At 36.7% G+C, this 23,522-nt stretch overlaps 1 long non-coding RNA gene across 1 annotated transcript; it reads left to right on the forward strand.

Annotated features, from left to right (window-relative positions):
- The first annotated feature begins 12,488 nt into the window (after positions 1–12,488).
- Positions 12,489–17,297, forward strand: LOC131690202 (uncharacterized). Its single transcript, XR_009305530.1, has 3 exons — positions 12,489–12,748; positions 13,611–13,861; positions 16,791–17,297. It is a non-coding gene; the product is annotated as an uncharacterized LOC131690202 (long non-coding RNA).
- Positions 17,298–23,522: the final 6,225 nt, after the last annotated feature.

The following is a 23,522-nucleotide window of genomic DNA, read 5'->3' on the forward strand; positions in this document are numbered from 1 at the left end:
TATCATCCGTACTTTGACGTTTCGAAACAAGTCACGTTAGTACTTCTAGTGGTCACTGTGAGTCGCTATTATCTTTACGAAGAAACCCAGTTAAGCTCAGCCGGAAAATCAGACGGAATGCTGAATGGTTCTAATTCCCAGTTAAACTCAACCGGAAATGAACTGGAGTTCTGGCTGGTTCCAGTTCGTATTCCCAGTGACACAACCGATTCTAACTAGAATCGGTTGTGTCACTGGAGCCGGAATACGAGCTGGAACCAGCCAGAATTCCGGGCTGGGCTAGAGTATATATACACGGTTAAAATAAAGTACCCATTTATGAGTACCATTATGCTCATCTCCGACGAAACTGGGAAAACTCATTTATTGAGTACACTGCAAAAAAACCCATTTTATATATTCTATGCTTTCTTTTGTGTTGTGCTCGTTTCCAGCACACTTGCCCAGTAAAGTTCAGCCGGAAATGAACTGGAATTCTGGCTGGTTCCAGCTCGTATACGGGCTCCAGTGACACAACCGATTCTAACTAGAATCGGTTGTGTCACTGGAGCCGGAATACGGACTGGAACCAGCCAGAATTCCGATTCATTTCCGGCTGAGCTTAACTGGGTGTATGTACAATCTTGAACAAAAGCGATTATAACTACTCGAGGGAGTAAAGCGCTACCACAGAGAACAGACGTCCATCTTCAGCATTCAACTTGTGTAAAATCTCTAACGGTTTCGAAGATAGTTGGGATATCCAAACCAGGTGCGCTACTGTAGTCATGTTTTTTTTTGTGGCTGAGTTCGACAGAATTGACAGCGGTTATTCCTCTACCCAGTCAAACTAGTCCGGAACCGATTCGGACTTCCAGCATGAATTCCAGCTCAAATGCATGAACCGATAGAGTCGGAATCGGTTGTTTTCTTTGAGCAAGATTCCATACTGAATCCATTCAGGATTTCGAACCGGTTCCGGAATGGATTTGACGGATAGTTGGGATAGGTTGGTGTGGCGGCGCTAGTGTTTGTCGTATATTAATTCAAATGTTTATACACGTCCTGGGAGTGATAAAGTGGGATAAATGCTCGAAAAAATTTTCAGCGTGCAAGATCACCTAATTTAATAATACTTGTCTTTGGAGGTTTGACAACTTCTAGAAATTTACCAATATAGAACAGCGCATACTCTGATATAGTAATTTTAGTGATTAATTCTCATAGAGGTAATTATGGAAAATAAACTCTTCAAAAATAGTAAGAGACTTCCCAAGCAACCAGAAGTTCGGATAATACTTAAAAAGCACACTTTTAAGTTCACATAAAGTTCTTACCGAACTTTCAAGCTGCTTAAGCTATAATGGAACTTGAAAGCTGCTTAAGCCGCTATTAGAACACAAAACGTACTGAAAAATTACTTAAAACGAGAAGCTTATGCAGCTCCCTTATACGAACTTTTGGTTGCTTGGGTTGGTGCCTTCAGTAAAGTTGTTGATAATGTTATTTCAAACAATTTTGTTCAAAATATGAAGGCTTAATGAATGCAGCATATCGAGATATAAAATACACACCATTAATAGCCACTAACTTGACATATGGGTCATTCCACGCGAAGTGATCAAGGCACGTGTAGTCGACCTTCACGGATTTGATCCAAATTTGGAGGAATTGTTCATCTCGGGCGAATGTGTAAAAACCCAAATTTTTGGGTCAATTGAACCACCCGTCGGGTCATGGGAGCACCCCTCGTTTTGACAAATTGTCAAAACCGTTGATCTTCTTTTGATGATATCTCCGGCTCTATTAACTCTAGTAGCAAACCGCAAGATGACTTTTGAAGAAAATTATTCAAGGGGTCTAGAAAAAATATTATTTTTTGGCAGCAGTGCCAACTATGCGATTTTTTCAGTTAAATATTAAAAGTTGATTTTTCTCTCAATACATGTATTTTAGTGTTCCAATTCAATCCTATTCATATAGTTTATAATACATCAAAAATCAAATGCTCATAAAAACCGATGCTGACCTGCTAGAGACAAACTGTAAACGTCATTTATCATCAACTTCCAAATAGTTTTCAAAATGTTATTTTTGTTATTAACCATATTGAATTTTTGTCTAAACTCTACGCAAACTAAAAAAATACATTTTCAGTAATTGTTGAAATGTGTGCAAGTTTTCGGCGAGTAAGATTTTTATAGACAATCAACCTATTCAAACTTAGCTTTCCATTCGAAAAATTGTCTCTAATCCATATTTTGGAGCATGTTTTCAAAAATGAGCTCATAATAATTCAGACAGTTATTTTATTTTAAATTGAAGTTATATGAAAACTATGGGATTTCGGCTAAGAGATAAGTTACAAGATCCCCTTGCCACAATTTTCAAAAGTCCTCATTTAACCTCAGTTTAACCATCAAACCCCCCCCCCCTGGCTACGCCACTGCCCTCTAAGAACGGTTGGTTTCAAAATCGTCCAATGAAGGACGTTCGTTGGACCAATTTGGACATCGTCCAAATAACCGTTCAACGAACGTCCACCGTTGGACCCGTGTTGAACGATTTTGAAACAATTTTTTGGACTTCTCAGCGGGTGGGCCTAGCACATGTAAGAGCGAGATGATAAATTATCAGTGTTAACAGCGACATGCGACCTCTAGTAGTTATAATCTCTTTTTCTTGAACACAATTATTCGTACACAAAATCGCTTGTACATTCTAGGTCCATTTGCAAACAAGGTTAACATAGGTAACACCGGTAGTGTTGGAAAAAGTAATTTGGATTTTACCACAAGTTTTAAAATCGTTATAACTATTTTTTGAAAACTCGTAGCTAGTTACCGTCTTCGACAAAGTTGTTAACTAAGGTTTGAATTATAGGTTTATAAAGCTGGTTTTTTTTATATAACTAAGTTTATTTAGGCCCAAATACGGTGGCTTAAAGAGGCCGATAATTCATTTTTTAAGGTACATCGCACGTGTTAGTGGGGGAAGAGAAAGCCGTATTTAGGGGCGGCTTGCTCCCCTCTTATGTTAGTAAAGGGGAAAGGTAGGAAGTGGGATACATGTTGTATAATTGACATTGTCGTTTGCTGGTTGATCATTGTGGCGGATATGCACACTTTTTTGTAGTGATTTCCAGCCTGTGATCGCAAAGCGAGGGGAGTGTCGAAATTTCAGATAATTATTGGCACTCCGATGCTGTCATGATGTTCTCTATATCATCTGCATGTGAGGTATGTCATGATGTTCTGGATGGACGGTTATCAAGAAGGGTATGCATTGTAGACTCGTGAAGCAATGCCATACTGTAGATACAGGGAGAGGTTGATGAGGTTCTACTGTGAATGAGGGAGGGGAAAATGTATAAAACTTGGACATCAATAGTTTTCAAAAAGATATAGATAAGAAAAATGTAGGGGTGGTCAGGCATGGGAAAAATCATTTCACGAAACGATCAATTTGAAATCATCCACCAACATGCTCTTACTGTGAAACCCGATCGCGCCAACCCTTCTTGTGCAGAGTTACGCGTTCATGCGAAAGCAAGAAGCAAAACACAAAACTGAAAAAAAGTGACAGCGTCCGGCTATGATTCCTTCTCCATCGCATACGTAGTGTTTTGAATGAAAGCAGAAAGGATCGCAAATGAATGCATTCTTTCATTCACAAAGATTCATTACAAAACATTCACCGGATCGTTCTAATAAAAAAAACTTGTTCATGTTTATAGACCTATGGAATCTTCACTTGGTAATCTCTCATTGTTTAGTAAGTAGTTTGCAATGTGCTAGTGAAAAAAAAAACAATTTTTAGAATGAAACGACGCTGTACTCAAAAAAGATGCTGTTGCAAGTTATCCAGGAAGAGGACAGAAAATTCCACTTCAACGTAGATGAGAATTGCGAATATAAGCAAGCACCGCTGATGCTCGAAAATTTCAAAAGGAACATTTTAAAATACACCCTGCTGTCTACGTAGTAATGAATTTACCTGCACCGCCATACGAGAAAACCGAACCGCGGAGCCGTAACATGGATTGTTTGAAAAATACGAAATTATTAATTAAACAATTTTTATGTATGCCATGTGCAAGCATGCATTTGCCCGGAAAAAAAACTTCTTAAAACGATTCCGTGCATATCACAATATCAATTTCAAGTTGATGCTAGTGCAATCTACTTCTCACATTGATTATAGTGTACATTTGCACTATAAAGTTGACTTAACCCAACCAGAGAATACAATGTCACATTCATTTGTGAACTAACAGTTGATTCACTTGTGAATGTTTACAGTACAATCTTCCGATTCAATCCGCGAATGAAGAACACGATCTTCTTCATTCAACATGGTACGTGTCATTCTTTTACCTAGCTCACATGTTCGGAAGTTCATCTCTACCTACGTTCAGTTGTGTTCTTTTAAAAAGTTTTAGTCGGATCGTGAATGAATGACTGGCTGCTGTCAAAGCAATGAACGGATTCGCCAAGAATGTGAATGAATGATAATTCCCATCCCTGGGGGTGGTCACGGCTTGCCAGGACGTCCGGGACTGGCACATAAGGTGATCTACCTCGGGCCCGAAGGGAATCTATTAATTGGGACCTGGCAACACAGTACTCTGTGCAAAGCCAAACAACGTGCTCGATGTCGTGATAGCCGTTCTCACAAACAAACAATATTTGGGACCACTTGTGGGCGAATGTGATCCGGGATTCCACAAATGAAGAGTCCTTCATGGATATGTCGAAAAATACAGTTGGATCAGAAGTATCTGAGAGATGAGCACGGTTAACGTTATATGAAGATGAATTGATATTCTGCGCTATGTAATCGAAGTATAAGGACATGAATCGAATTTCGCTCGACAAACCTTTCGCAATTTGCAATCACCAATGGATTCAAAATATCGCATCGAATGAGCAATCGATAAGAGAGGTCCCAAAATCGATTTTTTTTAGCGGAAGGACGCCTCCCAGCACTTCTAAACTCATCGTATGGGTCGATTGCATGCAACCCAAGACAATGCGCAAATAGCGATACTGGATTGTCTCAAGTTTGGTGAAATGTACGGAGCGAAAGCAGAAACATCCGTACTCCATCACTGATAGTATCGTTGTTTTGTACAGCCTGATTAGGTCTCCTGGGTTGGCACCCCACCATGTTCCAGGTATCGTACGGAGAAAGTTGATCCTTTGTTGGCACTTCTGTTTCAGATACCCAATGTGACATCCCCAGGTTCCTTTAGAGTCGAACCAGACCCCGAGATATTTGAATGTTGAAACCTGAGCAATAGTTTTATCCATTAACTGAAGCTGTATTTCACGCTTCCTAGAAAATACGACTAGCTCAGTTCTCTCCGTAGAGAACTCGATACCCAGTTGGAGAGCCCTAGCAGACAAATTGTCTAAGGTATCTTGCAGTGGTCCTTGCAAGTCGACGGCTTTGTGACCTGTAATAGAGACCACACCGTCATCTGCAAGCTGCCTTAGCGTGCAGGAATTGTCAAGACATTCGTCAATGTCATTCACGTAAAAATTGTATAGAAGAGGGCTTAGACATGAGCCCTGGGGAAAGCCCATGTAGCTAAATCGTGATGTCGATAAATCACCATGCGAGAAATGCATTTGTTTTTCAGACAACAGGTTTAGCAAAAAGTTGTTTAAAATTGGTGAAAGACCATGCTGGTGCAACTTCTCATAAAGAATGTTGATAGAAACTGAATCGAAAGCCCCCGTAATATCCAATAATACTGATGCCATCTGCTCTTTGTTAGCATATGCCATTCGAATTTCTGTTGAGAGCAACGCAAGGCAATCGTTTGTCCTTTTACCTTTGTGGAAGCCAAATTGTGTATCTGACAGTAAGCCATTTGCTTCGACCCAAGTGTCGAGGTAAAACCAGATCATTTTCTCGAATAACTTCCGGATACAGGATAGCATTGCAATCGATCGATACGAGTTGTGGTCGGAGGCTGGTTTTCCTGGTTTTTGGATGGTGATGACACTCACTTGTCTCCAATCATGTGGGAGAATGTTACCCTCAAGAAACTTATTAAATAAATTTAACAAGCGTCTCTTGGCAGAGTCTAGTAATGTTGCAAATATTCTTCGCCAAACTAGCACAGAATCACCGAAAATGAATAATACAAACAAACAAAAAATTTGAATTTGATGTCTGCTTTTCGTTGCTTGTTTGCATCGTTGTTTATTGAAATTAGCCATTCATGCGATGTTCATCTTCACGCATCATTTGGATCGGCACACGAATGGTTTAGGTGATAATCGCCACTAGCCATTCTTCGCTTAGGATTCTTCGTTCTTCATTCCTCCTGCATTGTGACCAAGAAAAACAAATTTCTTGTTCATTGGTGGAAGGGTCAAAGCAAATACAAATACAAATATATATTGTATTTGGCCAGAACTTTATGACTGAAGTTGTACAGAAATGCTTGCTATGTTAGAAATAGGATGATTGCAGGGTGTTCATAACTTGTTTTACATAAATAAATGTAAAATGTCCAGCGTGAAAATGTGTTCCGCGAAATGTTTTTTTTAAATCGAGTAATTTTTATCAGAAATGTGTTGATTATCTTGAAGCTTGAATTACTAAATTTGATCAAGTTGTATATTTTAAGTGGGTGAATCTTAAATTTACCATTGATTGGAACTTGGTACTTCTAACATATTTCGAAATTGTACGTAAACTTAATTGCTCCGACGATAGAGTAGGGGAACATGGGGAGACTTGACCAAGCGTAAGATTCTACTTGTAAGCCATATTGTGACTCCAGTCCCCGATCAGAACAATGTACCACCAGGAGACAAGAAATTACTGTAACTGCTCCAAAACCATCGACGATTAAGCCGCTCCGTACGTTGGCAACAATAAACAAAATTCCATAACTAATTTAACAATCATATTCTCTCGCTGCAAAACACTTCAATTCGAGGTCCGCGTTTCCTTGACCATTACAATATGTGCTCATTTTGTTTGATAGATAAAATGTTCATGGCACAAAAAAGAAATAGTTTCTTTTCTAATGAGAAGAATATTTTTCTTATCGATTTCATTTTTCATGCATGTTTTATGATATTACGAAAGAATGGACGAACCCTCCCTCTCCCTCAGATAAGAATTTCGTAAGACATTTTGAAAGACTCGAAATCGCAATTGCGCTACCGCTGGACAGTTGCATATCAGATGATATAAGGTTCCGTAGTCGGATTCACAAAGATCACATGAAAAAGGCTCAGCGCGCTGAATAGTTGCCATGTGATAATTGAGTTTGCAGTGGCCGGTTAAAGCCCTGGTCAGCATGCCGCAGTGGAGCTTCGAAAAATGTAGGAGATAAGAAATTCAACCATTTTATCTTTTTTATTGGTATCTAAGGATCTCGACAATATTGAGCAAAATAATTACAGCACGTTTTGTATGCCTTTATTTTCATGATTATCATTTTTCACAACACTCTTGGTCTTGGTTCCTCGATGGGGGAACAAAAAGTAATATTTGCATTGTCCATATTACACCCATTACACACTGTTCATTCTAAAGCTAATTTATTTTTAATCAACCATGCTGATTAAGCGATTTCGTCGTGATACTAGCAAAACATGCGCAATAGGTTAAATTATAGTGATATAACACCATGGGCAGATTAAAATCAAAACTTCATCCAATAGAATTTTATTTTCCTTATGGAGAATTTTATCACCAGACATGGGTTTAATTTCCTTTGAATACTTGACAGACAAGGCTTCTATTAAGATTGTTCTATATTTAACAAATATTGCCTTGATTCGGCTGTTAATTTAACCCATAGTTTTGTATGTACTGAAGAACTAGTAGCGCATTGGTTTGTTCCGAGTAGTACAACGCATCAGAATAAAAATATATTTCTTCGCGAGCCATCATTCTACGAAGATAAAATTGTAGTCATCTTCGCCAAAAGTTGTAAACGATCATCGCTATGGTGATGAATGGTTTGCTGATCATTTTATTCGTCATTCACTTCATAGCTTCCTCGTGCAGTTCATTCGGTCGCTCGATGAGCAGCAAGGCAAGAGTGTATGGATAAGGCATTCGGATGAACATGGATTGGTAGTCGGCTTCATTCGTGATTCAGAAGCAATATTGATTGGATTGTAACTAATATATTAGGAATCATGAACCAGTTAACGAATACATGAATAATATTTGGCTGGCTATCGGTATTATCATAATCTTTTATTTATGCATTGTATTGAATAAGAATAAATAAACCCGGAAAAATAACGATAGGACACAATAAAAAATGGATTTACCCTAAGTAGTGGTTCTTGAGTAAGTTCTAATTTATTTGAATATTTATATCATGATGTACACGCAACTGGTATGACTCACAGCCGGGATGTCACCATACTTTACACTAACCGATCCCCTTTTCAGAAAACGAGGTCCAAGTCAACATTTTGCTTGCTTGTCGTCGGCCGTAAATATATAACCTGCCGACATTTACATAATGTTAAAAAAATATAATAGAGTATGTTATTAACCAAGTGGTAAAGGCAGTACTCGTACCGTATGTGCACCATATATTTTCCTACCCAACCGTTTCATAATGTCGATAGTCCTGTTCGTATAATTTTTTGGTTGACAGCATAAGCCAAGTCTGTCAACGGTTTTATAAAGCGAGGAACATAAAATAGCACATCGAATTGGTGAAGCTCTGTTTGCTTATATACCGTTAGTACGAATACTTGCTGCTTGCTACCAACAAAGAGAAGGAGAGCGAGAACTTTTTTTGGTTGCCAACACGAGATCCCAAATACATCATATAAAAGTACTGAGCACAGAATCAAAATAAAAACAATTTGGTTAAAAAGAAAAACCTGAACCCAAGAGAATTGACCCTCCAGGGCGCAGTCTGGGTTGAGCTGGAATGGGTAGAGAGAGATCGAACTACCAATGTACACTGTAGTATATTATGTATCTAAAACATAGTGGGACAACCATAAGCTGAAATCGATACGGCAAGCCACACCACCCGTTCCGTTATGCCACGCCTTTTTAAAGTTTAATTTTGTGTGTCTTCTGTCTTGTGCTGTTACTCTTGTTTTTGTTTATGCTTAACGCGGCCAGTTCTTTTAGAATTTAGTCCGTCGTTTTAATATTCAAGGATACGAACGAGCAGCTGGAACACCAATTGGGATTTTATTTTTATAAATTCGGAGTAACTCTGAGAATACTAGTAATTTTTGATAGTTGTTATTGTGCATTTAAAATAACAATATTACATACAGTAGTAAAACTATGCATCAGGGCATAGTATTTATTAAGTACAACGATGCTGCATTATGCTCTATTTCCACTCCACTAAGGAGAAAATTGTTTAAAACTACATTCACGCGTAAAAGGCATAATCTATAACTGAATGAGTTATGGAGATGTGTTTTGAGTTCCCAGCACCATATTCAGACAATTCGGGGCCCCTGGGGACTATTGAACTATGGGCCCCTATCATTGAACAGGTGTAAATAGATATATAGTAGGATCTCCATGCCACTCTTAGACTATTCCAAATTTGAGCCAAGTAGACCAACAATTAAGTGTGTATAGTAAAAACCTTTAAAATATATGTATACATGGTATTAAAATATTAAGACATATCTAATGCAACTGGTAATTTTTGCGCTATGACCAGTATAATCCAAATTTTACAAAATAAGTCAAATTTTCTCTAGAATTCTCCTTTGGCCAAGGCACTCTTCATCCTCAAACAACGTCATGCAACTATGAAAGTCAGATTACTTCATGTTAATACCAACAGGTTAACGCTACAATATTCAACTGCTATTAAGAGGAACGCCACGCAATATCTTTTCTTTCTAATCTTCAAATGTCATATTACCTTTCCAATAGCCATTACAATTCTATTTATAATAAGGATGTAATCAATATCTATCGATCTATCTATCTATCTATCTATATATATATATATATATATATATATATATATATATATATATATATATATATATATATATATATATATATATATATATATATATATATATATATATATATATATATATATATATATATATATATATATATATATATATATATATATATATATATATATATATATATATATATATATATATATATATATATTATATCTATCTATATATAAAATATAATTATATTTAATATAATTTCCGTAAAAATTTGCATACAGTAGGCATTTGTTATGGAGCGTGTTTGTGTGCTATTGGTTGGGAATTATCTGCCCGCCAGATGGCGCTACGGAACAAATCGTGTTTTCCTCCTATTTCGTTGGAAATCGCAGCAACGCGCGATGGGTATTAGCTAGTCTATCTATATATATATATATATATATATATAAAAGTCAAAGTTTGTATGTATATGATTTATAGACTCCCAAACGGCTTAACCGATTTCCGTAAAAATTTGCACACAGTAGCTATTTGGTATGGGGCGTGTTTATGTGCTATTGGTTGGAGATTATTTGCCCGCCAGATGGCGCTTCGGAACAAATTGTGTTTTCCTCCTATTTCGTTGAATATCGCAGCAACGCGCGATGAGTATTAGCTAGTATCATATAATATATAAAAATAATGTCATTCCTCACCAACCCCCCCCCCCCCCCCTTTCTCGCTCTCTTTAATTGCATGTAAAAAAGTGAGTTGTTCAACTTTTCCTGGGTCATTCAGTCTGAGTTTTACATCAATAGCGTCAAATATTTAATTTTAAATATTAGAACATGTAAAATCCTATTATTAGCCACGTCAAATGTAATTTTTATTTTTTCTAAGAGCGTGTGTTTTCACCCAAACAAAAATCATTTTATAAAATAGAAGCCTCAAACTTTCCAAAATACTTACCTGTTATTTTGTTCACTTTTATCTAGATTTGGTATTGGAAATTTAATTGTTTTGAGGATGGCAAAAAAATAAAACTCCAAAACAGCAGGATGAGAATCATCTGTCAAAAAATCATTTTTTGAGAATGGCGCTTCCATAAATTTGTACGACAATCAGAAAGTCTTACGATTTTCTGAGACATCGAAGGGGTCTGAATATCCCCCCCCCTGGTTTTAATAGTCCCGGCCCCCCTACTGTTTTCATTTTTCGTATTTTATTCAATTTTTCAGCTCATACATTGAATTCACTTAAAAATTTGACTATTTTTGCAGTCATTAATTTTATTCACATCATCAAAATTATAAATTTGACATGAATTAGTCTATTCTATTAAATTTAAAACTTTTATATTATGGCTTAATTTTTCATTTTAATCTTTAAATTCATTTTATTCTGTTTATTTTTTTAATTTGTTGTTCATTTTACCAATTCCATTCACTTTGTTTCTTTTATACATTTTATTGATTATATTCATTTATCCATAATATTTATTTTATTCGGTTTTATCGATTTTGTTCAGTCATTTATTCATTTAATCCAATTTGTTAGTTTAAATCAACTTCACTTACTATCAGGTATCAGGTATCAGAATATATTGGCTCAAATGGCACGTTCCCCGTATGTAGTCGGGGATTTGTGCCTTGCCGTGTCTTTTCATCATTACATGAGCGGAAGGAAAGGAGAAGGAGCAGGGAGGAAGTAGAATTGGAAGGGTGGGAAAAATGACAACACAAACATAAAAGAAAACAAACAGCAGGTAAGTTAAACTCACAAGTAGTTTAACTCGCCTGCGAGTAAGCCCAAAGCTCTTTACCACATTGGATAAGAAACTTTAGTATGTCTCTGAGTTTCAGTCGTCCAAACATGATATATCAGATGATATGAGGTTCCGTAGTCGGGTTCACAAAGATCACATGAAAAGGATTCAGCGCGTTGAATAGTTGCCATGTGATAATTGAGTTTGCAGTGGCCGGTGTTGTGTATACAGTAATTTTATAAACTATTCTTTCGAATAGATCACTTGGTTCAGTGTACAAATGTACACCGAGCTGAAACTGGACGAATGTCAAATTGATACACCAACACATATACCGACCAACTAGTCGGACTTCGAATAAACCTGTAAGATGAGAAGCTGACATTCTCGATCTTACATCCTAACAGTAAAGTTGTGGTTTTTATTAAGGTTTAAAATTATCACAATGTTCCTTGGCAATCTGCACCACTCCAGTGGCACTCACCGGTTCTAGCCCGTTTCGCTGGTCGTTCCTGTTTCACCTTTATAAAAGGGTAAGTTTTCTTTCTATCTTGAAGATAGAATAACTGGCGACGAGGATCCAGGTTACTGCTAATAGTTTCTTGGTTTACTGCATTGAACGAATACCGTAAGTGGTAGATAAAATTGGCCAATAGGGTCCGCGTGGCGGGCGCACACCATTGTTAAGTTTTATTACACAGTGATCGCGATAGGGTGGTGCTAATGTAAAAAAAGTGCAAATAATTTAATATATCTAAAAAAAAAAAAGAAAAGAGGTGAAATTCAATACGTATTGAAATATTTTATAAAAATCCCTTCTAATACAATTAGTACAATACACCGTTGTCTTTAGCGGCTACACAAAAGAATCATTGTTTTAACCAATTAATAAGAGTGTTTCCTCTATTCAATTTAGGCGTGAGTTCGAGTGTTCAACCACAAGATAATCGCTAAAGGGCGGTACCAACAATAAAGATAGCAGCTAAATTAGCTGAGCAGCCTGCGGACGGCACGATTTTTGCAGCTTACAGGCTGGAGTAGATTTTTCCTTTTGGGTTTCCTTTAGTAGGAAGGAAAGGTAAGCCGCTTAATTTATATATACATATTTGTGAAACTATTGCGTATCGCTTCGTATCTCTTGCCCATTTTGTATATTTTTTCATCGAGATTTTCTTTTATAAAGATATTTTTGATATGGCTCAGATGAGCATTACAATCGAACCTTACCGTAAAGGTTGCTCTTTTACGGATTGGTCCGAGAGACTGGATTATTTTTTCGTTGTGAATAATGTGCCGGAGGTTTCCAGAAAAGCACATTTTATTTCTTTATCTGGACCTGCCGTGTATGCTGAGCTTAAATTACTTTTTCCCAATGGACAATTGACTACCGCAACTTATGCGGAAATAATAAATAAATTAAAATCAAGATATGACAAAACAGAATCGGACTTAATCCAACGTCTGAAATTCAATAATCGTATTCAGTTGCCAAATGAATCGATTGAGGATTTTGTTTTAGCTTTAAAGCTGCAGGCGGAATTTTGTTCATTCGGCAATTTTAAGGATTCGGCCATAATAGACAGAATTATTTCTGGGGTTCGAGATCCTGTTTTAAGAAAACATTTAATTAATGAAGGAAATATTACATTAGAAGCAACGGAAAGATTTTTAACAACTTAGGAGATGGCGGATACCAATGCAAAGAAATTTGGAGCCAATATGACGAACGCGGTTGTGAACACACGAGTTGATTCGGATTCTGGGCAAATTGCGTCTATGAGTTCTTTCGCAGGACAGGGTGGTCCTTACTTAAATAAACTGCGTAATATATATGAAACGGCGAGACGAAATAATTCACCCAACCAATCAAGTAGAGGCAGTGTCAAGGATCGATTGGGCTATGCTTATAAAAATAAATTTCCCTATTTTGCGGAGAATAGGGACAGATCTGGCGACGGGCGCGGGAATCAAATTCGTAAACGTCCAGATTACTCCAACATGATCTGCGATTTCTGCGGTGTCAAAGGGCACATTAAACGAAGATGTTTTAAGTTGAAGAACATGCAAAGAGGTTCCGTGCATTTCGTGGATGATGAACAACAGCCAGGACCAAGCAGTGTTAGCTGATTGCAGGATATTTTCAGCCAGATGCAGACGGAGGATTCGGGCAGTGATGAGGATCGCGACACAGGTGAAATTGAATGCATGCAGATTTTCTCCATTAATAATATTAATAACCCTTTTTTGGTGAATGTTTATATCGAAAACATTATGGTCCAAATGGAAATAGATAGTGGGTCTTCAGTGTCAGTAATGGGCAAATGTCAGTATTTTTCCAATTTTACTAAGCCACTTACAAAATGCTATAAGAAATTATTTGTTGTTAATGGGGATAATTTAAAAACCGAAGGTGAAGCCAGTGTTTCAGTGAAAATCAATGGTAGAGAAGCAAATTTAAAGCTACTTATCTTAGATTGTGGCAATAGTTTTATTCCGTTATTTGGACGAGAATGGTTAGATGTTTTTTTTATTCAAAATGGAGGAAAAGTTTCATGAATATGAAGTTAATTAACAATGTGAATCTTTCTAGTATCACTGAAATTGTTGCGAATATTAAACAAAAATATAAAAGTGTGTTTATTAAGGATTTTTCATCACCTATTGTCGGTTTTGAGGCGGAATTAGTAATGAAAGATGAATTTCCGGTTTTCAAGAAAGCTTATAATATTCCTTACCGTTTAAGAGAAAAAGTATTGGAACATTTAGATAAATTAGAAGCTGAGAAAGTTATAACCCCCATTCAGACAAGTGAGTGGGCGTCACCAGTAATAGTTGTCATGAAAAAAAAACAATGACATTAGGCTGGTGATTGATTGTAAAGCGTCCATAAACAAATCTCTTATACCAAATACTTATCCCTTACCTGTTGCTCAGGATTTATTTGCTGGGTTAGCAGGGTGTAAAGTTTTTTGCGCCCTCGACCTAGAAGGGGCTTACACACAATTATCTTTGTCGAAGAGAACCAGGAAATTTATGGTTATAAATACCTTGAAAGGACTCTACACTTATAATAGATTGCCACAGGGTGCATCTTCAAGTGCCTCCATTTTCCAGCAAGTAATGGATCAAGTTTTGAAAGGGATTGAAAATGTTTTTTGTTATTCGGATGATGTCCTTATTGCAGGTAAAGATCTGAAAGATTGCTTAATGAAACTGGAGTTAGTTTTGGCCAGATTATCAGCAGCTAATATTAAAGTAAATTGGGAGAAATGTAATTTTTTTGTATCTGAGTTACCATATCTAGGTCATATAATTAGCGAGAAAGGTTTGTTGCCATGCAAGGATAACATTGCCACTATTAGAGATGCCAAAGCGCCAAGGAAGGTCACGGAACTGAAATCCTTTTAGGACTAATTAACTTTTATAATAAATTTATACCGCATTTATCATCAAAATTATATCATTTGTATATTCTGTTAAAGAATGATGCAAAATTTATATGGGACGCAAATTGCGAAAAGGCTTTTGTTGAGAGTAAAAATTCCTTAATGGATACAACGTTTTTAGAATTTTATGACCCAAATAAACCAATAGTGGTTGTGTCTGATGCGTCGGGCATTGGCCTAGGCGGGGTAATTGCTCAGCTAGTAGACGGGACAGAAAAACCAATATGTTTCACGTCATTTTCGTTGAATTCATCACAGAAAAACTATCCTATTTTACATTTGGAGGCATTGGCTTTAGTTTCTACTATAAAAAAATTCCACAAATTTCTGTATGGAAAAAAATTTCTCGTTTTTACGGATCACAAACCACTAGTTGGCATTTTTGGCAAAGAGGGTAAAAACCCGATATATGTTACAAGGTTGCAGCGATATATTTTGGAATTAGCGATATATGATTTTGATATTCAGTATCGACCTTCATCCAAAATGGGAAATGCGGATTTTTGTTCGAGATTCCCACTGGAAGAAACAGTTCCTAAGGAATTGGATGAAGGATTGATTAAGAGCATTAATTTCGGTAGGGAAATCCTAATAAACTCGGAAGCGATAGCTGAAATGACTAAGCATGATGAATTTCTCAAACAAATTATTTTCTATATGCAAAATGGCTGGCCGAATAATCGTGACAAGCGCTTTATTAACGTGTTTTCCAATCATCATAATTTGGAATTGGTTGATGAATGCTTATTGTACCAAAACAGAGTAGTTATACCATATGTAATGCAAGGAGAAATACTTAAACTTTTACATGCCAATCATGCTGGTATAGTTAGAGTGAAGCAACTGGCTAGGCGTTTGGTTTTCTGGTTTGGGATAAATTCTGATATCGAAAAATATGTAGCGGGTTGCGATGTTTGTAACAGTATGGCCATTGTACATAAACAAAAAGTTGTATCTGAATGGATACCGACTACTAAACCTTTTAGTAGAATTCATATAGATTTTTTCCATTTCACCCACCACACATTTTTATTAATAGTAGATAGTTTTTCTAAGTGGGTGGAGGTGGAATGGATGAAGAATGGAACTGATTGTGCAAAAGTGTTAAATAAATTGGTAGCATTTTTCGCTCGTTTTGGACTGCCGGATGTTTTAGTCTCAGACGGAGGTCCTCCATTCAATTCACATAATTTTGTCGATTTTCTGCAACGGCAAGGCATAAAAGTTCTTAAAAGCCCACTCTATCACCCTCCTAGTAATGCGCAGGCGGAAAGATTGGTTAGAACGGTGAAGGAAGTGCTGAAAAAGTTCCTAATGGAACCTGGTTTTGTGAATATGAATTTGGAGAATCTGATAAGTTTATTTTTAATTAATTATAGGAATAACTGTTTGACGAAGGATGGGGAATTTCCATCAGAAAAGATTTTTTCTTATTTGCCAAAGATGTTATTAGACCTTCTACACCCAAAGAAACAATTTAAACATAATTTACTAACACCTACAAATCCTACTAATGAAGTAATTATACCAAAGGTACAGGACAAAATTAAAAACGATCCCTGGGATAATCTGATGGCGGGAGACATGGTTTGGTATAAAAATCATAACCCCCAAAATCAGTTTAGATGGATGAAGGCTACATTCTTAAAAAAGTTTTCTCAAAATACGTTCCAGGTTGCAGTTGGAAACGCGACAATCATGGCACACCGGACGCAACTTCGTCAGGACAACGCAGATAAGTCTGTACGACCAAACGTTTATGTGCCTCTTCCGGCTGGGATTTCTTGCACCAGCGACGAAGAACCGTTTAAGGGATATCCGGAAGAAGAAATACGAATTATAAATAGAAAGAAGCGCAAACATGCGTTAGTTGAGTCTGAGGACGACGTTCCAAGACGATCGAAAAGGATTAGAATGGCTAAGGTCGCAAAGTATAATGATTTTATATTTCAGTAATGTTATTTTTTATGAATTAAAATTGTCAAAATAATTGTTCATTTCGAATAAGATTGATATGTTTACTTTTGTGAAAGGGAAGAGCTGTTGTGTATACAGTAATTTTATAAACTATTCTTTCGAATAGATCACTTGGTTCAGTGTACAAATGTACACCGAGCTGAAACTGGACGAATGTCAAATTGATACACCAACACATATACCGACCAACTAGTCGGACTTCGAATAAACCAGAGTTTTTAATAGTAGAGTTGCGTAAAGAGAATTGGCAACATTGGACCAATCATTGGTCTTTTTTAAATTTTGGCAACCTTTTATTTTTAGTTAAATTTCAAATGACTTCACCCGAACGCTTCAGTTAGAAGTTAACTTTGCGCATTTAAAAATTTAAAATTAAGTGTTTAGTTTTATTTTGTAAAAATCAGTACGATAAATAACATCGTATAAAGAATTTAAGCTTTTTCCGATTCTCAACTGATCCGCAACTAAGAACGAAATGCATTGATTTTTGCCGCTTGTCGTCTGATTGGGGTGTGACAAAAAACAATCGAATTTGCAGCGTAAGATAAATTTGAATAAGTACATATGTATAGGTGGAATGCATACACAAATTTGTCAAAATTTTAGCTGCATTTTAACTATGAGAAATACCTTCATATTTCCACTGTCGGTGGAAGATTATTAACATTACCCAGAGCTGTTCCGGTGTTTGAAATAATGCCAAATTTGAATATCAGTGAACATATATTTTTTAATAATTGTCATTAAGCGAAATATTCGTGGTTTTAAATTAATTAAATCATTGATTTTTTTTCATAATTATAATCACATAATAACGATTCTCCCCACGCATTCGAGCATTGTTATTCTTCGTGTCGTAGGTAGACGTTTTGAGTGTTCAATAGGTAGATTTGCTTCAGTCTTTGCGCAACTGTTCTTTATAAACTGTGGAATAAACCTGTAAGATGAGAAGCTGATATTCTCGATCTTACATCCTAACAGTAAGTTTTTATTAAGGTTTAAAATTATCACAGTGTTCCTTGGCAATCCGCACCACTCCAGTGGCACTCACCGGTTCTAGCCTGTTTCGCTGGTCGTTCCTGTTTCACCTTTATAAAAGGGTAAGTTTTCTTTCTATCTTGAAGATAGAATAGCCGGTTAAAGCCCTGGTCAGAATGCCGCAGTGGAGCTTCGAAAAGTGTAGGAGATTTCTCGAAGTCACTGGGCACGGTTGTTCTAGAAATGCCTTTGTTTGGTGACACGTTTGTAGATTACTCCAATAATTGCGGTGCTCGGACGAAGCCCAGGACCGTATTTTTTTCCCTTATCCAACTTGTCGAAATTGGCAGGGCGGGCTCAGGACCAACGAAGTCAATCGCTGAACCCGCCCTGGCGGTGAATGCGATCGTCTCAAGCACTTGGATGTCAGCAATTCACTGACTAACAAGCGTAAAGCACCTTGACCAACCTAGTGCAACGTACCCATTTTTCTTACTGAGAATTACGACAGGAAAAGTGAAATCCATCACTATCATCTGTCAGAAATAAAATTATCGTCTTTGTATCAAATATAATGATGAAACGCGAAATAGTAGTTTGTTATCTCTCCCTCAAAAAGATATGCCAAATATATAACATACTTCTAAGTTGTCTCTTAAACGGAATGTTTCGAGTTGCATTTTCAGTTCCCTCAATGTTAGATCGGAACACATTATAAATGATTAGAGTTATATACAAAACTTTCACTTTCCTAACTATGGAAATAGTAAAAATATCCTTTATATTTATTATATTATACTTATCCTGAAACGGGAATTTTTAAGTCACCGCTGTTCGCCCGACACAACAACAAAACCCGAAATGAGCATTTTTCATATTGGCGATTACTTAAAGGGCCAATCATGTTCGCTCGCCCGTCGAACAACCAACACACTGAGAATTCTTTTATAAAATCTATTTTTTCGTAATTTATAGTAGTTGTAATTTCTTCGAAATTAGATACAACATTATAGTGCATATTTTAGATAAGATAACGCAAAAATCTAGTTTGGTATCTTGTTTAGTACAATAACGGTTAATCCCGGTTAAAACCTCGAAAAATATTTCTACCGATACTGAAACCCCTGTGTTGATACATTAGAAGTATTCTAATTAAAATATTCAAATTGTCATTCAATTTGTCGACGCGTCAATTTCTGTTTATCTGAATAAATTCACTGGTATATATGTATACATGTACATACGAACACGCTGTACTGCGCTAGAAGCATTACTTCATTTTTATGAAATTAACACCAATGTTAGTTGGTTGGCGAACAAAAAATATTACAAATTAATTAACCATTTTTGTAGACTGGTTGTCGTCAGTTGGTCAGTATATCCGAGTACACACAAACACAGTCTGTTTCGATCAAACATACGAAAAATCACAGCTGGAGCGTGGGTGAATATGTATCTATACAGATCAGTTAGGCTTTGGTTGTTTCGTGTTTGTCATCGACGAACCAGATTCTATATTGCAGGATGTATGGTCAGACGGTCCGGTGTGGTGGTCAGCTGTAGAGCTCTGTGACACTAGTTCTCTCCCCCAGACAGCACTCAGGAGCTATTCGAACAAACATGGAACAGAATATTGATTTAATGTAAATAAAGATGTCAAAATGTGGTAATAAGATTGATGCTAAAATAATAGCCTTCTCGTTTTTGTAGCTAAATTCACTGCTCAGACCAGTTCGAAACTAAACTAAATACAACAATGGGCAGAATTTGTTTTATATGCAGCCATATGTGTTGCATCGATCCTGTTGACCGTTGCTGAGTTAACTGGTTCGACCCACCCACTCAACCCGACCGGTATACGTAGGTATGTATATTTAGCTATAGTTTTCGGTCTGACTGATTTGGGCCATATGACGACTAAATTCATAATCTTCAGTCTCCAAACAACCACACCGTACTTCACCATAGCGTGTTGACACTGTTGATGATGACATTATTCATTTGGCAGCAGTATGTATACTTTGGAGACTGCAACTCCAACAACATATACCTTCAAACTCGTACGCCGATCGAAAACCCGACGACAGACGCTTGATTCGGTTCAATTTGTATTTACAAATTTTCGCCTAAAGGACCCATCTGGTGAGACTAAACTAAACTGACCACACCAAACCGCGGCTGCAGCGGAGACGCAGTGCAGCAAACGCTGTGGGAGTGTATCCTGCAAACAATGACACGGTGTGAATGTGCTAGGAGCCCGGTGCTTGTGGATATTTATCATACTTAACTATGCATTATGCTTCAGCAAGTTGCACTTACGACTCGAACCAACTATTGGATAGCTCACACTGCACGGACGATTGGTGGATATTTAACAGCAGTTTCAAGCATAGTTCTTACTGAGACTGCAGATATTATGTTATATGTACATATTATATACATATAATAAAACTAGAATTGGAACACTGAACGTGTTCTTTGTGAAAACAGTTTCGGGAGGATAAAAACTACCGTGAATTGGCTTGAAGCATACCGAATCTCAAAATTGTATTAGGGGTCTCCTCATCAGTCGTTCATAAAGAGGTGATTTTTTATGATTTTTTACGTTGAAAATGTCCTGCTGAATTATCTGGCGCTGGGTGTCATTCTAAAATTTAAAATTAAACGAGGCCAGGTTTTTGCGTCACTGTTTTGAACGCTAATATCTTTGTTGTTAATGGAGTGATATCCACTTTTTACTACCGAACAATTAGTTATTAACAGAAATTAAAATGTGGAAACTCCTTTACATGAGTCAGTATATTCCGACCAGAGCCATAAGGAACACCAAGCGATTCAATTAAATACCACGAGAAAGGGGACGGGCATAGCGTAGTTGGTAAATCGATTGCCTTGTATGCAGCTCTCTTGGGTTCGATTCCCAACCCCGCACATAGGGTTAGAGATTTTTCCAAAAATTACTCTAACCCGAAAAGAAGCGAAAAGGTTTAAACCTCTATAATCAAAATAAAATAATTGTAATTTGTAATTTGTTTATTGAGGGCTTTAACCGGGTGGTCATTTACCCTCAAAATAAAATAAAAATACAACGAGATTGTAAATAGAGGTGCCGCGTATCCGTTTAAGTCATTCGTTTCTCCGAGTAAGGAAGCATTTTTGATAGTTAGCAGTTAGCTTTGGTATAGCGTTATTCGCCAGTACCGTGTCGTCTCAAGTGATGGAAAAATCGCACCCTAGTGGAGATAGTTAAAAAAGAACAAATTATTCACCTTCTATGTGCACTTATGTTGACCACGGATCTCAATAATCTCATCCGCCATGGTCTGAAGGCTACAATTGGTTAGTGCTTCAACGCATGCAACATCGTCGTCGCTTCCAGGCCGCACTTCAACGCTATTCAGAATTATTTTAGCCATGTGAAGCTCGAATACTTCACTCATGACATAACTTCGAGTAAATTACTGAAGCTGGTGCTGTGCGGTCCACCGGACATGTTGACCGAAAAACTTGAGTAGGCACTGAAAGAATGCACAGTGGCACGACTTAGAACAAAAAGTGGACTAAAGTCCAAACTTTGCTGAATCGGTTCAAATAGGTCGATTTTATGTAATTTTGGTACGCTGAATTCGTTTAATTAAGCGTTTACTATTCATTAGGGTGTCTCAAAAATATTTTTTTTCGAAGTCGCTCTTAAAATTTGTGTATATTAATTTTCGTATGCTAAATCGTTTTTGATATTAACACATGTAAAAAAAATTTTCATTATACGTTAGGGTGGCTCAAAAAAAATTAATATGTTTGTAAAGGTTCAAATTTCTTTAAAGAAATTTCGAATTTTCATTTTGATTATAAAACTACTACTACTACTCATCAGAGTGGCTCAAAAGTAAGTATTTTGTCTTTTATAATGATTTTTTTCAATAGTAATTTTGGAATTTATTTTCCATATTGAAACGAATTAATTGACATCTCATTATGGGGTTTCAGAAATGACTATTTTGTTTTGACGTAGGACTACGTCTTTGTTTGCGATATGGGAGTGCACTCTGCAAACTCTACAAAATTGGTATGTAACTAAAAGTGGTTCAATTTTAAACGCATATAATTCAGCCATCTCACGATAAATTTTCAAATTTTTTGCACATATCGCTCCGAAATACTTCTAAGAATAGATTCCAATAGATAAACCCAAAGATTTTTGATATCATGGCATTAAAATTGAAATAATGTACAACCTAGTCAAAATATCGCGCGTTTACAGACAGAACATAGCGCTTCCCAAGTCCGGCACGACAGATTTGTGTAACTAGCGCGCTACGCTTCTATGAATGACGTCATCATCGACTATTTAAAGAACGGGTTTGGCCGGTCGAGCTCAGTTGCCTGTTGAACGGAAGGCGGATCAGATCACTGCGCTGTGTGTTTTCACAGCCAGTGTAGCTGAGTTAGAAGTCCGTTACACTGGCTGTGAAGGTACGCTACTTAGTGCTACTCAACACGCGACTAAGCGCTAACACTATGCTTTCTTTCGTGTTGTGCTCGTTAACAGCACACTTTTATGTACAATCTCGAACACAATTATTCGTACACAAAATCGCTTGTACATTCGAGCTCCATTTGCAACCACGGTTAACATAGTGTCGTGGTACTAGTTGTCTCTTTCGCTCTACCCATCATCATCAGCGTTGACTCATTTTGCTTTGTGCGCTTGGGCTCAATGTATAAGGCGAATTTGTTTGCAGGGTTACCATATTCATAGGTTTTACTGTAATGTCATAGATTTTTTTCACAGATGGCAGAATTTTTGGCTTTTTGGTGAAAATTTCACAGATTTTTCGGAAATTTATCACTGCTTAAACTACACGTAAGAAATATATTTGATTTATTATTACTCTAAATGTACTAAGAAAAAAATATTTTACATTAAGTAGTATAGTCCTACGTCTACAGTTCGTGCAACCCCATAGGCTACCCCTTGTAGTTTTTGCGGATCAAATAAGTGGTTTGCTTGATATGAAAGTTACATGTTTTATCATTTTCAAAAGAAACATTTTGAGCGTTTTAGTGGAATGTTTAATTACATTCACTAATCAACAAGATCGTTAACGATTTTTTTCGTAGATGTATTTTAAGTTACTTAGATTGCTTATTTCATAACTTAAATGAAAATAAATCCAAAACTCTTTTATATGGTTTATTTAAAATGGTCTTATTTAATTTGGATAATATCGCATACCCTTAAGCTATATCAGTGCTATGCAAATTCGGATCAAATTAGTCTCACCAAATGACTAGAACTCAACTGTATTCACTCTATTTGATAGTTATTGCGCAAGTTAGCAAGAAATAGTCCCAGAAACATTTTATAACCTATTTCAGATGGTTGAAAATATTTACTGATTTCCAAACATTTTTAATAAACATACTTCCCATTCGGCTCCTTACTCTTGA

Source organism: Topomyia yanbarensis, chromosome 3 (assembly GCF_030247195.1).
Source record: "Topomyia yanbarensis strain Yona2022 chromosome 3, ASM3024719v1, whole genome shotgun sequence".
NCBI classification, from domain to species: Eukaryota; Metazoa; Arthropoda; class Insecta; order Diptera; family Culicidae; genus Topomyia; species Topomyia yanbarensis.